Raw genomic sequence first — 13,203 nt, forward strand, 5'->3', positions numbered from 1 at the left:
AATCTAGATTCTCGTCATTTCCATTAATGTTTAAGACATTTAAATGAGGATTTATTTCTGGAAATCCTAATACGCGAAATCTATCGTCTACTACTTCTTGATTTTCAACATTTTCTTCATTTTCTGCCTGCACTGCATTTTTAAGAGCATGCTGAAGCTTACTGTCATTTAAGCTATTGTATTTCCTGCGATTGCTCTCAATTAACTCATGATTCTGGCCGCAAAACGATTCGCAGTCTCTTGCTACTAGTTCTACATTTTCATCCCTCCATGGGACATACAACATAACTAATTCTCGAAAATAATTGCTCCTATCAGTATTAATATTAAATCTCCTATACCTAATTATAATAGGAGTGTTCCTCTTCTTTACGAACCCACTACCATCGCGAAGTGCGTAAACTAATTGCTGGGAAGCCCTGGATGTTTCGATGTCATCAGCATCATCTATATTTTGGCGAGTACCACTATGCCGCTTGCTAAAGCTGTAAAAAGCGTAAGGGCGCTGAACATAATGGTCTATAAGTCCAATTTCCAATATTGCTACTGAGTCATCGGGTAAGTTTTGCAACTGTTGCTTAGACTTCCTTAACCCAACCCGATTCTCTGGTAATGAGGTATTAATTAAAACCACTGCGTTACTGCTTTCGGACAAAGACATACCTAAACAGCAGTAAACGGCTTCCTGGGCGGATATTTCCGTACCCGAAATAAACTTGTGCCCTATATGCTGTAACCTTTGCTTTAAAGTTACATTGCCCCTGTTTATCTCACTTACAGCTTCACGCATTAGCTTTGAAATGCCTCTCTGGGACTTGTTAATATAATTAACGACGTAACTGCAGCAAGCATAGGGATCTAATATAAACTGGATATCTATATTCGCGCGCTGCAGTAGAAGGAGGTGAGTATTATAAGCGTTAAGCTTAATTGCTGCGAATGATCGCTTTAAATATATTTTGGGCTTCTTTATACTCGACCTGAGTGCATTTATATAGCACTCATAACTTAAGTTAAGTTGATCGTGGGTCAAAAAGTTATTAAAATCGCTAAGGTAATCTATACTTTCTCGATCAAACAGATATTCTAAAACTCCCTGAATCTTCTCGAAATTTCTGCGATGCACTTCTTTATTTTCAGCATCTTTTTCTAATGGGAATAGAATTACTGTTTGGGGCATGGGAGGGTATGGAATACCAAATCTACATATATTTTGTGCAATAACTTCTCGCCTACATGAGTGCCCGTGATTGTGAGTTTGATACTCCAAAAATGGAGCCACATCCGGGTTATTTGTTTCAGTTGTGATAAACTGATCAATAAAGGACTTTACAGACGGAATGCTTGACTCATCAGCCAAGTCAACTATCGGAGCATCTTTCAGCCAAAACATGCCATGAACTTGGGGGGAGCCTCTTTGCTGAAACTCAACTCGCCAATAATACTTAATAACTCTGTGACTATTAAAAACACCGCCTTCCTTTTTCATCAGTTTTAAAACCTGCCTGTAACGAAAATCAAAATACCTAGCGCAAGTAACAGGGTCGGCTCTAATTAGACGGGCTTTATTGGCAAAACTTAAATTAGCTGTCAATTCTTCTGAAATTTCTAGCTTATCTACATTCTTAGAAAGTAAAACTAACAGCTCTGCCCATCTAGTCTCTGCTGCCGAAAAGGTTATAAAAAATGTCGGAAGACCAATCTGCCTTATCATCGCCATGACCTTCTTCTTTTCTCCTTCCCAATGAGCAGGTGAAGTGCGAATATTTTTCAAAACCCTATAGCAATCATCGTGACGTATTAAATTTTCTAAATACTCCTCATTAAGGACTTGTGCTGCCGTAATGCCTCGAGTGGCGCTGTGCTTACGTAAGCAAATGGAAGTACTGTTCCTTATATTAATCATTTCCAATTTTTTAAAATTGAGAAATAATTTATCTGTTCTACAACCTCTCCTATCAAAGTTTCTAAGTTCTGACCTAACTATGCTTGTAAAATTTTCTGCACACTTTCTCTTAATGCCAGCAAAAATAGTTGGGAAGGCCAGCTCCTCTGAATCACAATCTTCGATCATGTCTAAAGGCCGCTGACCCTCTCCAGGGGCTAAAACTATTCTTTGCATGGCAATATTTTCGACAGGGACGTTTTCTAATAATGTTTCCTGGCCTCCTGGATTAAAATCTTCTTCTATATTATTCTGCCCATCTATGGAGGCTTGAGCAGATCTTGCCACTAACTGTGATACTAAGTCCCTGTCATCAGCAGATGCAACAAACGGAACCTCGTCAGACGAAAAAGACGACAACCACTGTTCATTAATAATAATTTGATGCTTTCTATAAAGCTCGGTGTTGACTCAAAATTTTATTGCTTCAGCAACTTCAGAAGGCCTAATGGTTTCAGCCATGAAATCATGGATATATTCCATCCTACGTTTGAGATGATTTGCACTACCTCGCTCTCATTAAACGCCCTCGGGAGGGACGTTACAACATTGGCCACAGGAATGGGTACATTGACCACTGCTCCTAACTTAATAATCATGAAAGGAAGGCGAGGGGAAATCAGCCTTTCCTCTAAAGGCGTTAAGCCTTTCAAACAATCTGGCAGATCGGGAAAATCTAGGCCATTTGTAATAGAAGTTTTAGGTTTTTTGCCTAATTTAATGCTACGACTACACGTTTTGCAAAAATCATATTTATTATTATCAGAGGGAAATATAGAGGAAAGATATAAAATATCGGAGCTAACTTCTGCACTACACTTGCTTTCAATAACCTCACGAGAAGTTTTTTCCACTTGATGTGGAAACCATAAGCCTTTGCAACAAAGGCAAACCTGATCGGGACCCTGCTTAACTGTTCTATTGAATCCAGCTATCAGACCATCTAAGCTACTCCTAATAGCTGGAGAGATTCTATCCACTGAAAAATTAATCGGACGTTCACCCCTGTTCCTCGTAGCATTGCGCCTATTCTATGCTATCCTATTACCTGTATTACCCCTATACTGGCTAACTCGCTGGGACAAACTTCTATTGGCGTCGAAAGCCTCCTGTCGTGCATGAATGCGAGCACTTCGCCTCACACTTTTGTTACGTGCCTGCTCAATTATTCTACGAATCGGATTCTCTCTAACCTGTGATCTTTGATTCCTATCCCTAGCTCTTTCTAAAAGTCGTCGTTGTATGTCTTGTCGATGGCGAGCTCGACGAATATTGTCTTGTTCTTGTTCGTCTGCCCTATAAACTGGGTTTTCTCTGCGTCTCGATCGACGCAAAGTATTAGCCAATTGCTCCTGTTGTCTAACTGGAGAATTAGCTCGTCGATTCGAGTGGTCTACAGTATTTTGTCTTTGTTCGTTTACCCGGTAGACTGGGTCTTGTCTGCGTGTCGATCGACGCAAAGTATTAGCCAATTGCTCCTGTTCTCTAACTGGAGAATTAGCTCGTCGAGTCGAGTGGTCTACAGTATTTTGTCTTTGTTCGTTTGCCCGGTAGGCTGGGTCTCGTCTGCGTGTCGATCGACGCGAAGTATTAGCCAATTGCTCCTGTTCTCTAACTGGAGAATTAGCTCGTCGACTCGAGTGGTCTACAGTATTTTGTCTTTGTTCGTTTGCCCTGTAAACTCTGTATTGTCTGCGAACTTGGTTTCTTTGCCTATTCCTATTTCTCTCAGTTTGGCCAAAACCTTCATTTTCCCTACGCTCTCGTTGGGACTCTATATTGTTGATACGTTCATGCTCAGCATATTCAGAATTAGACTTATTTAGCTCATTTCTAGCTTGTTGTCTACGAGCTTTATTCAAAACTGACAACTATTTTGTCCTAGGCATTTTACTTAACTTTAAAACTTTAATAAAAATAAAAATGTAATATAGTAAAATTCGTAATTTAAATTAATTAATTCCAATAAATTATTTGCAATAAAATTTATTAAAATTAATTTATATAATTTATATATATTATATGTATATATAGATATATATATATGTCTGGAATAAATAAAAAGTAGGTAATATTTGTATAGTCTTTAAAAAGACTTTAAAATTATAATTATATTTAAAATCTTGCGATTTTTGCGATTTCAGCTAAAATGGTTCTCCAAAACTTCCCTTACAACACCAGCTGTGTGAATTGCATTCGCACAAATACGATTCCTAATAATTGTCAATCACACACTTGCACATACACGCCAAGTTGTAACGGCCGAAAACTATTTTTATCGGTAATTCATAGATAATTCACTATTTTTATTAAAATGGTCACAAAACACTGCAATTTATTTATTTTCAACCGCTCGGAACCGATAGAATATAGTTTATTCGAATAAAAATCGTTGTTAGATCAGTAAGAAACGCAAAAATCACAAATCACAAAACCAAAACAGGCACTTTTTGTGCCCATTTTGCTTCTACGGCACGTTCCATCTATATGCTGTTTGGTTAGTGGTAGTTTGATGGCAATCGCAGGCTACAGACTAAATCGATTACTGCTTCTTCTGAGCACATTTGAAGAGAGAGTGTTGGGAAATATTCACTCTCCTAGCGCCACGATTTAGTATACATATCGAAATGCGCGCGCTACTTTATTTATTATTATAATCACATATATAATAACATTAATCTAATGATAATATTTATTATCGCATCAGTCAACCTCCTTAAGACTGTCTTATAAATTATTATTATCATGTAACTATAATAAATATTTACGAAATAAAATTCTCAAATTACGCGCGCAGATTTATAGTAACAGTGTTGAAAAGTTCCACTTCGTGGTCGTCGACTACTTGCGGGAAGAAAATAATGTGTACAAACACACATATGTACATATGTAAATTATTATAATGTACGTGTATACGCACTGGTTAGGCCTAAGCCTAAAACGTATGTATGTATGAAAATAGATATAAATACATATGATTACATTCTTTTGTAAGATTTAATAAAGAATATGATTTCTGAATGAGGAAATTAAATTTTGCGTAAATTGACATTTTAGTGATTAAGATGCATGGATATTTATGCATACCTTACCTGAAATAGCTCGCACTGCGCACTTGCCAAGCTTACTAGGGCTTTAAGCAAAAAAAAAGCATTCTCTTGACTTATTTCCGCTTTTAATGGGTGAAGGAATAAAACTAACATTATTAGACAATTAATAAATAGTCAAACAAATTCTTTTTCCCCATTGGATATGAACTTGCGCCGCTTATTCCAGACATATAACAATTGAACTGCTTGCCGTGGCTTTTTACCTTGCAGCCATACCGAAAGTTGCTACTAATTGAAAAAAAACTGAACTAAAATAGGACCACATGTGTACATAGAGCATACGATGCAATCGCAATTGTAATTCTTTTTGTGTGTATTAGTGCACATGTATACAGAAATTTGTGCCAGCTGCCGCTGACTCGTGGCCTGCCAATATACTACATATACATATACATATACATATACATATACATATACATATACATATACATATACATATACATATACATATACATATACATATACATATACATATACATATACATATACATATACATATACATATACATATACATATACATATACTTATAACCACATGGTTTCTTTAATATCTTCTATGTATCTTAACCGATCTTTATGAAATTTTCTACAGTATATCTTATTGTACCATAGAATATTTGTGTATTCTGAAAAAGTCAATTGCATTTAAATTCTAGCTTATATTGGTTGGTGATAGAAGTTGGGTTATTAACTTGATTTATAGCTCTGGGGTGGTAGCGGGGGGCTGGCGATAGGTATAAAATGAAAGATACTTGACATATATATAATAGATGCAACATATCATGTTTGGTGACTCCAGCTCTTATTATTTACCAAAATTGCCCAAAAAACAGGATATCGATATCGAAACGGAGCAAGTTATCGATTATCGGAAACAAACTCGATCTGCGCGGGAGCTAGGTGCATCTACATCTAAAATTTCAAGTCTCTAGCTCTTATAGGTTCTGAGATCCGTGCGTTCATACATATGGACGGACGGACGGACGGACAGACAGACGGACATGGCTAGATCGACTCGGCTATTGATGCTGATCAAGAATATATATACTTTATGGGGTCGGTGAAGCTTCCTTCTGCCTGTTACATACATTTGGATTTTGCACAAATACAATATACCCTTGTACCCATTTTTAATGGGTTCAGGGTATAATAATAATATAAAATGTTTTAACTTGGATAACAATTCTGAATTTAAAGTATTAGAAGACCTAGAATGTATCTAAATATTGATTTGCTACCATTATACAGCATTAAACCAATGACAGAAGAAAAATGATGGATTTACAACTCTATATCCCACCAATTTTTCAGGAACAATTTATTTCCCTAAATATTAAATACTTAAGTTACAATAAAATGAGTTTTAATAAAATGTTAATTAATAATAAAAATGTTGCCTTGTTGGTGTCATTCCAACCATTCAAAGCCACATTTCCTTTAGAAATGGTTATAAATTTCACAATCATAATAAATACTTGTTTGTTGGCACTCGTACCACTTTCAAAACCAAGGGCCATATATAAAACTGTTTGTCCTGACTGACTGACTGATTGATGATCAACGCACAGCCCAAGCCGTAAAAGATAGGAAGCTGAAGTTTTCACTGTAGTTATCTTATGTGATAAAGGTGCCCGTTAGGACAGTGATCGGGAGTGGCAAGTGTGAAAGAATCGGCCAGTGTGGAAAATTCGAGAACGTTTGTATAACATATTTTTGTTTACCATCCGAACGGCCTCAAGCTCAGTTTCAAAGTTCCTTGTTAAAATTAATTTAGAGATGTTTCACACTTTTCTTGATGAAAATAGGGGTCAATGATTTGGTAGATGACGTTTCGCGCTCAAATTCATTTTATATAGAAAAAATCATTTGTGACCTGCTTCACATTTTTCGCAAAATCAAAGCATGCTCGGTAAAAAATTGAATTCTAAGATATTTTGGTGCAGTCTTACGTTTTGTCCGATTTGCTACAAACTTATTTTCAGAGCTCAAAAAAAGAACTTAATAAAGACGTGTTTCACCGATTTCCTAAATTCCACCCACAGCAGTGGGTAATTAGAGAAAAATGTTTGTATAAAACTTTTTTGTTTCCCACCAGATCGGCTTGAAACTTCTTGTCAAAATTCTTTGTTCAAATTCATTTGTAAGTGTTTCGAACTTTTTTGAAAATCAAACCCTCCTGGGTATAAATGGGGGTAAAAAGTTTGGTGGGCTACGTTTAGCCCTTAAAAATTAGTTTTGGGGGATCTACATAAAAGATCATCTGAGACGAGTCTCACATTTTTTACAACATCTAAGCTCCTTCGGTAGAAAGTTCATTTTAAAGAATTTTTTTGTGCATTTTAAATTGTGTCCGATTTGCATGAAACTTATTTTCAAAGTTCTTCATTAAAATATAATAAATACGTGCTTCAGTGATTTGGGAAATTCCACTCGCAACAGTGATAAAATGACGGAAAACGTTTGTATGAAAGTTGTTTGTTTACTATCCGCTCAGTTTCAAAATCATTTTCAAAGCTTTTTTAGAAAACTTATTTTATAAAATAGTAGTCTTATACTTATATAGAGAAACATTGTAAAAACGTTCGATATGCAAATTTAAGTTCATCTTTCTGTTTTAGGCTTTACATATGTTTGAACTGACTGAATCACCATATCATATAGATGCAATAGGAACCGTTGCTTGTGTATGGACATTTATAAGTCTCACTACGCTTTCTACATATCCTATCAACATCGGACCTCGGTATCATATAGTCCAGAGCTGGCCACCGGCTGGACATTGCCCCAATCGGTTTGGATGGCAGTTGTTTAAACTGATGCCTGTGTGAGGTCAGCTGGGCGCGGGAGGGCACGCTGCAGTTACAGGTGATGCAAGGGTACTGGATGTGCCGCAGCGCTTAGGTGGAGGCGGTCGATTCCCAGGACTCGTTGCTGGCGAACATGCGGAAGCCAGCCGAACGAACGTGCTCTAGCCGTTGGTGTAGGCAACTACGGGCAACCACATTGTTAGAGTCGCTGCACACGTAATCGTATTTACGACAATGGAAATGTCATGATTTCCTTGGAGCGGGCCCGAAGGCCAGGCTGTTCTCTAAAAATGGCGGGAGTTAGGAATATGGTTAAGTCGGCCAACCAAACCTGCGCACGCACCTGCCGCACTTGCAGATGTTGATGTGTGCGTGGCACTAGAACAGTCAGGCACACCGCTGCGCATGTTGACGAAATTCTGCAGCACGAAGCGCAGATACTGTAGTGGCAATCCCGCCGATTGCAGTGGAAATGGTACTGATGATACCGATAGTCGCAGCCCTCGAATCTGTAGGCCTCGTTGAAGCAGAACTTGAGGTATCCCGTAGGTATATCCTGCCTCCGAGCACGCTTGCCGCGCCGCCACAGAGTTTCTAATGCAAGCTCTCGTGGCTATCGAACGTTTGCTAATCTGCTCCCTTGTGAGCCTATGTTAGTGCACGATATACATATACAAAACAATAATTTGAAGTGAGAAAATAAAAAAATTCCGCACATAGCGGACCATCACACCAAAAACGCTGATGCTCCCAGCCACTGTGCTTTTTGCAGGTTTATCTGTCGTTGCTACAAGGCAGCGCGTAGAAACAACAACAACACAATTTGGGTACTAATGTTGTTGTTGCAGAGCCGAGTCTCGGCGCAATTAGGTAAAAAAAAAAAATTGTAATGCCAGCAGTCCATGGCATTCAGATCAAAGGGTTACGCGCACGGCGCACCAATATCACACATTAAATATAATTTTATTTTTTGTGATGTTTAGTATGTATTTCTACCCTTATTAGAAACATTGAAATAATTTATGAATAGGGTCCTTTAAAGTATATAATTGAATAACATATGTAATCATTTTAAATACGATATGACCGCTCGGAAAAAGCCTTATATTGTGACGTCACATGCGCAACAGAATATTGTAATCTTAACTTCATCGACTTCACTACGCTTTGCAGACACATACATATATGCAGATCTGCACCATTATGTGTGCGATGAGACACATACGACAACTATTAGCCACGTCGCAGTATTGATACCCTTATTTATATAAATGGTATATAATGTTTAGTACCAATAGTTGCACACTGAATACGAAATTATGTTTTTCATAGACATTGGATAAAATGTATACAAGGAGGTCAGTGCCATTTGGTTACATCACTTATTAATAGTTAAAATACCCTATTTTGAGAAAGGGTGCCTTGCTGGTCGAAAAAATGAAAAATGATAAAAATCTGCCGAGATGCTTGCAAGTTGAAAAGGCGTGGCATGACTTTGAGAATTATAGGCATAGCAGTGCTTAGAAACCACAACAATGAAACCACAACAAAGGTGCAGAAGCTAAGATAATAGGCTGTAGCCTCAAACAAACGAGGAATAGCAAAGACAGAATTTGAGGTGTGCTTTTTATACCCTGAACCCATTAAAACGGTGTATAAGAGTATATTGTATTTGTGCAAAATGCAAAGGTATGTAACAGGCAGAGGGAAGCATCCCCGACCCCATAAAGTATATATATTCTTGAGCAATATCAATTGCCGAGACGATCTAGCCATGTCCGTCTGTCCGTCCATATGTAAAGACGCAAGGATATGCACAGATTGAGTTTTTTTCCGATAATCGATAAGTTACTCCGTTTCCATGCAACCGATACAAATCGATATCGACATCCTGTTTTTTTGAAAAAACAATAAGAGCGACCGTCACCAATCATGCTATGTTGCTTCTATTATCTATTCTATTATCTATCTAATATTATATGTATATATATCAAGTATCTTTCATTTTATACCTATCACCACCTCCCCGCTAACACCACAGAGCTATAAATTAAGTTTATGGCCCAACTTATATCGCTAACCAATCTAAGCCACAATTTAAATGAAATTGACAATTTTAAGAATACACAAATATTGTATGGTACAATAAAATATACTGTAGAAAATTTCATTAAGAACGGTTAAGAGAAAACCAAAGTTATATGTAACTGCGCAATTGGATGGCACAGCTACCGAAAACATCAAGAATTTGTGTATACATGTACACACCCACATTAATGCACGTCTGCTTCGCATTCTATCGCATTCTCACAGCATTGTAATTGCAATTGTTTTCTGCTAAGCTATTTTAATGTGGTTTTTTTTCGATAATATTTAATTATGGGTGCGGCTGTTTAGTAGAGGCGTAGCAACTGTTGCGGTCTATCGCGAGTTCAAGCCTTACCTGGGAAACTATTTTTTTACGCTGGTTTGTCTGTTGAGTAGAGTCGTCAGCAAGTATACGGTTGGTTGCGAGGTCGAACGCTGCCAAGCGAACTGTTCTTTGCACCCTGAACCTCTTACTTGTTTTCTTTTGACGGAGTAGTGTTCTTGATAAGAAGGTTATTGGCCTGACTCCTTTTGAAAGGCCCTAAAGCAAAATTTTCAGTGGTTAGTTCCAATGGTTCAGTGAATTTGAAAATGTAATATACCGTCTTCGGAAAAGAGACAATTTTATACCCTGAACCCATTGAAAATGGGTAAATCCAAAGTGGATTTGGAAAACCAGCTAATTCGAGCGGAGAAACAAGATGATCCTTTTATTTTCTGACCGAAGGTTAAGCTGGGTAGCTTTTTATTTTTTTTTAAGTTACTTTTATTTTTGCTAATTTTCTGTTACTTTTTACTTTTAGCAACTTTTATCAGCGTGAGTTTTGGTTAATGATAGTTTAATTTAAATATTTACAATGTGTATATATGTATATGTACATGTTAATTTTGCTTCATTGTAGTCGACGTTTAGCCAGGTCTATAGGATAATTCTTTTTAAGCCTTCTTCTTCGCCTCTTTAGCAGTTTCCTTGCAAGGACGTTAGGGTGGTTGCGGAGCTTAAATAAGTGACTTGCTGATTGTTGGTTGATAAGGAGTCCTACGATAGTAACCTTGAGGTCCTTTGCAATGTCTCGTGTTCGAATATACCATTCGGCTTCAGAGATTTTTCGCAAGATCTTGGCCTGCATGAAGCAAAGTTTGTTAAGCGTCTTCGTGGCAATTCTGTATACCTGGAGTCCATATCGCCATGCAGGGGCAAGTATTACTTTATATCTTAGGACTTTATTCCGGAGCGAGAGTTTGTTATTTGGGTTTAGCAGCCAGCTCAGACGCTTCACTTTGCTTTTCAAGTTGTTGGTTACCTCGGTGACATGTTTTTTGAACGTAAGTCGTCTGTCGAGTGTAATCCCTAGGTATGGCCACGCACCTGCTCTAAGAGTTCGCCATAAAAAAGTCCGGGGAAGGAGTCCTTGCGCAGGGTGTGAGTGACTGTAGCACATTTTTGGGGGTTCACGGAGATATTCCATGGATGTCTGTTGCTTCGTAGACGCAATTATTCTTGGCAAGGATTGCCGTGTCATCAGCAAACTTAGCTACCAGGAGATCCTGCCGACTGACAAGGACTATTTCGCTTTCCTTGGGCATATCGTACGTGAAGAGGCTGTAAAGTGTGGGACCCAAAACGCTACCTTGTGGAACGCCCCCACTTATGCGTTTGGTATGAGAGGCTATGCCATCCTATACCACTCGAAATGTCCTCTCGTTCAAGAAGCTCGCAATGATGTTAAAGAGTTGCGGATTCAATTTGCCCTTAATCTAAGAGAGGTCTCAAACGGCTTGAAACGCTCCTTTAGGTTACAGGCGAGGGCTTGGGCTCTATCCATTGGCGACCTGGCGCAGGTGCCATCGGGATGTCGAACGGGGAACTTTGGTGCAGCTTGCCGCTTATATCGATTGATGAGTTTCCACAGTGCGAATTTGGAGGTCTCGTCTGCCGTTGCTACTTCCAGCATGTTCTCTGTGGCGCTTCTTCTCAGTAAAGTCAACTCCTTTCTGACTCTGTTGGCGATACGGCGATAGATGCTATCGATTTTGGGGTCCTGGGTGCGCACGTACTCCCTCCTCAGTCGCCTTTTCAGGCAACGAAGGCCTTCAACGATGGCGGAAGCGTCCTTGTAGGTTGGCTTGTAGGCGTAAAATACAAAATAGGCTGGCGCTGCGTTAGCAGCCGCGGTATGTACTTGATACAGCAGGGCTTGAACTGCAGCTTCGGCATCCTCGGCTGACAAGATTGGCATGCTTAGATCTATCATGCCATTCAGTTCAGTTTTGAAGCGTTGTATGTTCGACATGGGGGTGACAAGCCTTCGCTTTTTTACACTCCTTTGAGCAGACGTAGATACTCTTATACTCTTCGCGAACTGATATTAAGCTGTTGGGAATACCCTTGTATATAAAGAAGTCAATGCACGAAGGAGTACTTTCCCTGTTATACTGGAAGTGGGTAGGTCTCCCGGTGGCCAAGAGCTGGGCTGAGCAGCTGGTGAGCGCTTCATGTAGCGCATGCCTCTGTTGTCAGCTCTGTAGCTTCCCCACACCCGGTTTTTGGCGTTGAAGTCACCTCCAACTATGAATTTATGACCAAATTGTTTAAGGAGAGAATCGAATCCAGCTCGGCTCCAGGATAGATTTGGTGGTAGATACACTGCAGCTACAGGTATTTCGCCCAAGGGAGTCCCCACCATAATAGCAGCCATTTGTGTTGCGCTGGAAGTCGCCTGAGGTAGTTGGTAGTGCACCAAGTTCTGCTTGACAAGCACCGCAGCACCTCCTCTGGCTCGATCTGTTGGGTGATCCGCACGGTAGCAAACATATTCCTCCATGGCGAAGTACAGGCCGGCGTGTAGGTGGGTTTCTGAGACAAGCAAGATGTCTGTTCCCAAAAACAGTTTGAGCTCGTTTGCATTTTGTATGATGCTGCGAACTTTCCACGATCCGAGGCGCATCTGGGCATCAGCTCCTTGATGCTGACCAGGATACTTGTGACTGCTGCATTAAGTGCTGCGATCGACTGCTGGAGTCCTTGAAGGATACTTCCGAGGGACGTATCTTGCCCCTAAGATCCATGCTGGAGGTATTGGGGCTGCGTTGTTGTAGCGGTGGGCTGATTGCACACAGGGGGTTGGCACGCTTGTGCATTTTGCTGGTATGTGTATTGTCCTGGCCGCAACGCATCAGCATACGACAGGCCTTGTTGCACAATTCGGGAGGGTACGAACTGCGAGTTGATGTGCCGTGCAGGTTGCTGTTG

The 13,203-nt window shown here is 39.4% G+C and overlaps 2 long non-coding RNA genes across 2 annotated transcripts; both read left to right on the plus strand.

Annotated features, from left to right (window-relative positions):
• Positions 1-235: 235 nt before the first annotated feature.
• On the plus strand, positions 236-2,756 carry LOC138911086 (uncharacterized). Its single transcript, XR_011416397.1, has 3 exons — positions 236-558; positions 781-1,752; positions 1,829-2,756. It is a non-coding gene; the product is annotated as an uncharacterized lncRNA (long non-coding RNA).
• Positions 2,757-6,925: 4,169 nt separating this feature from the next.
• On the plus strand, positions 6,926-8,601 carry LOC138911133 (uncharacterized). Its single transcript, XR_011416474.1, has 2 exons — positions 6,926-7,517; positions 7,674-8,601. It is a non-coding gene; the product is annotated as an uncharacterized lncRNA (long non-coding RNA).
• The last annotated feature ends 4,602 nt before the right edge of the window (positions 8,602-13,203 follow it).

The sequence above is a fragment of the Drosophila virilis genome, chromosome 3 (genome assembly GCF_030788295.1).
Source record: "Drosophila virilis strain 15010-1051.87 chromosome 3, Dvir_AGI_RSII-ME, whole genome shotgun sequence".
NCBI lineage: Eukaryota > Metazoa > Arthropoda > Insecta > Diptera > Drosophilidae > Drosophila > Drosophila virilis.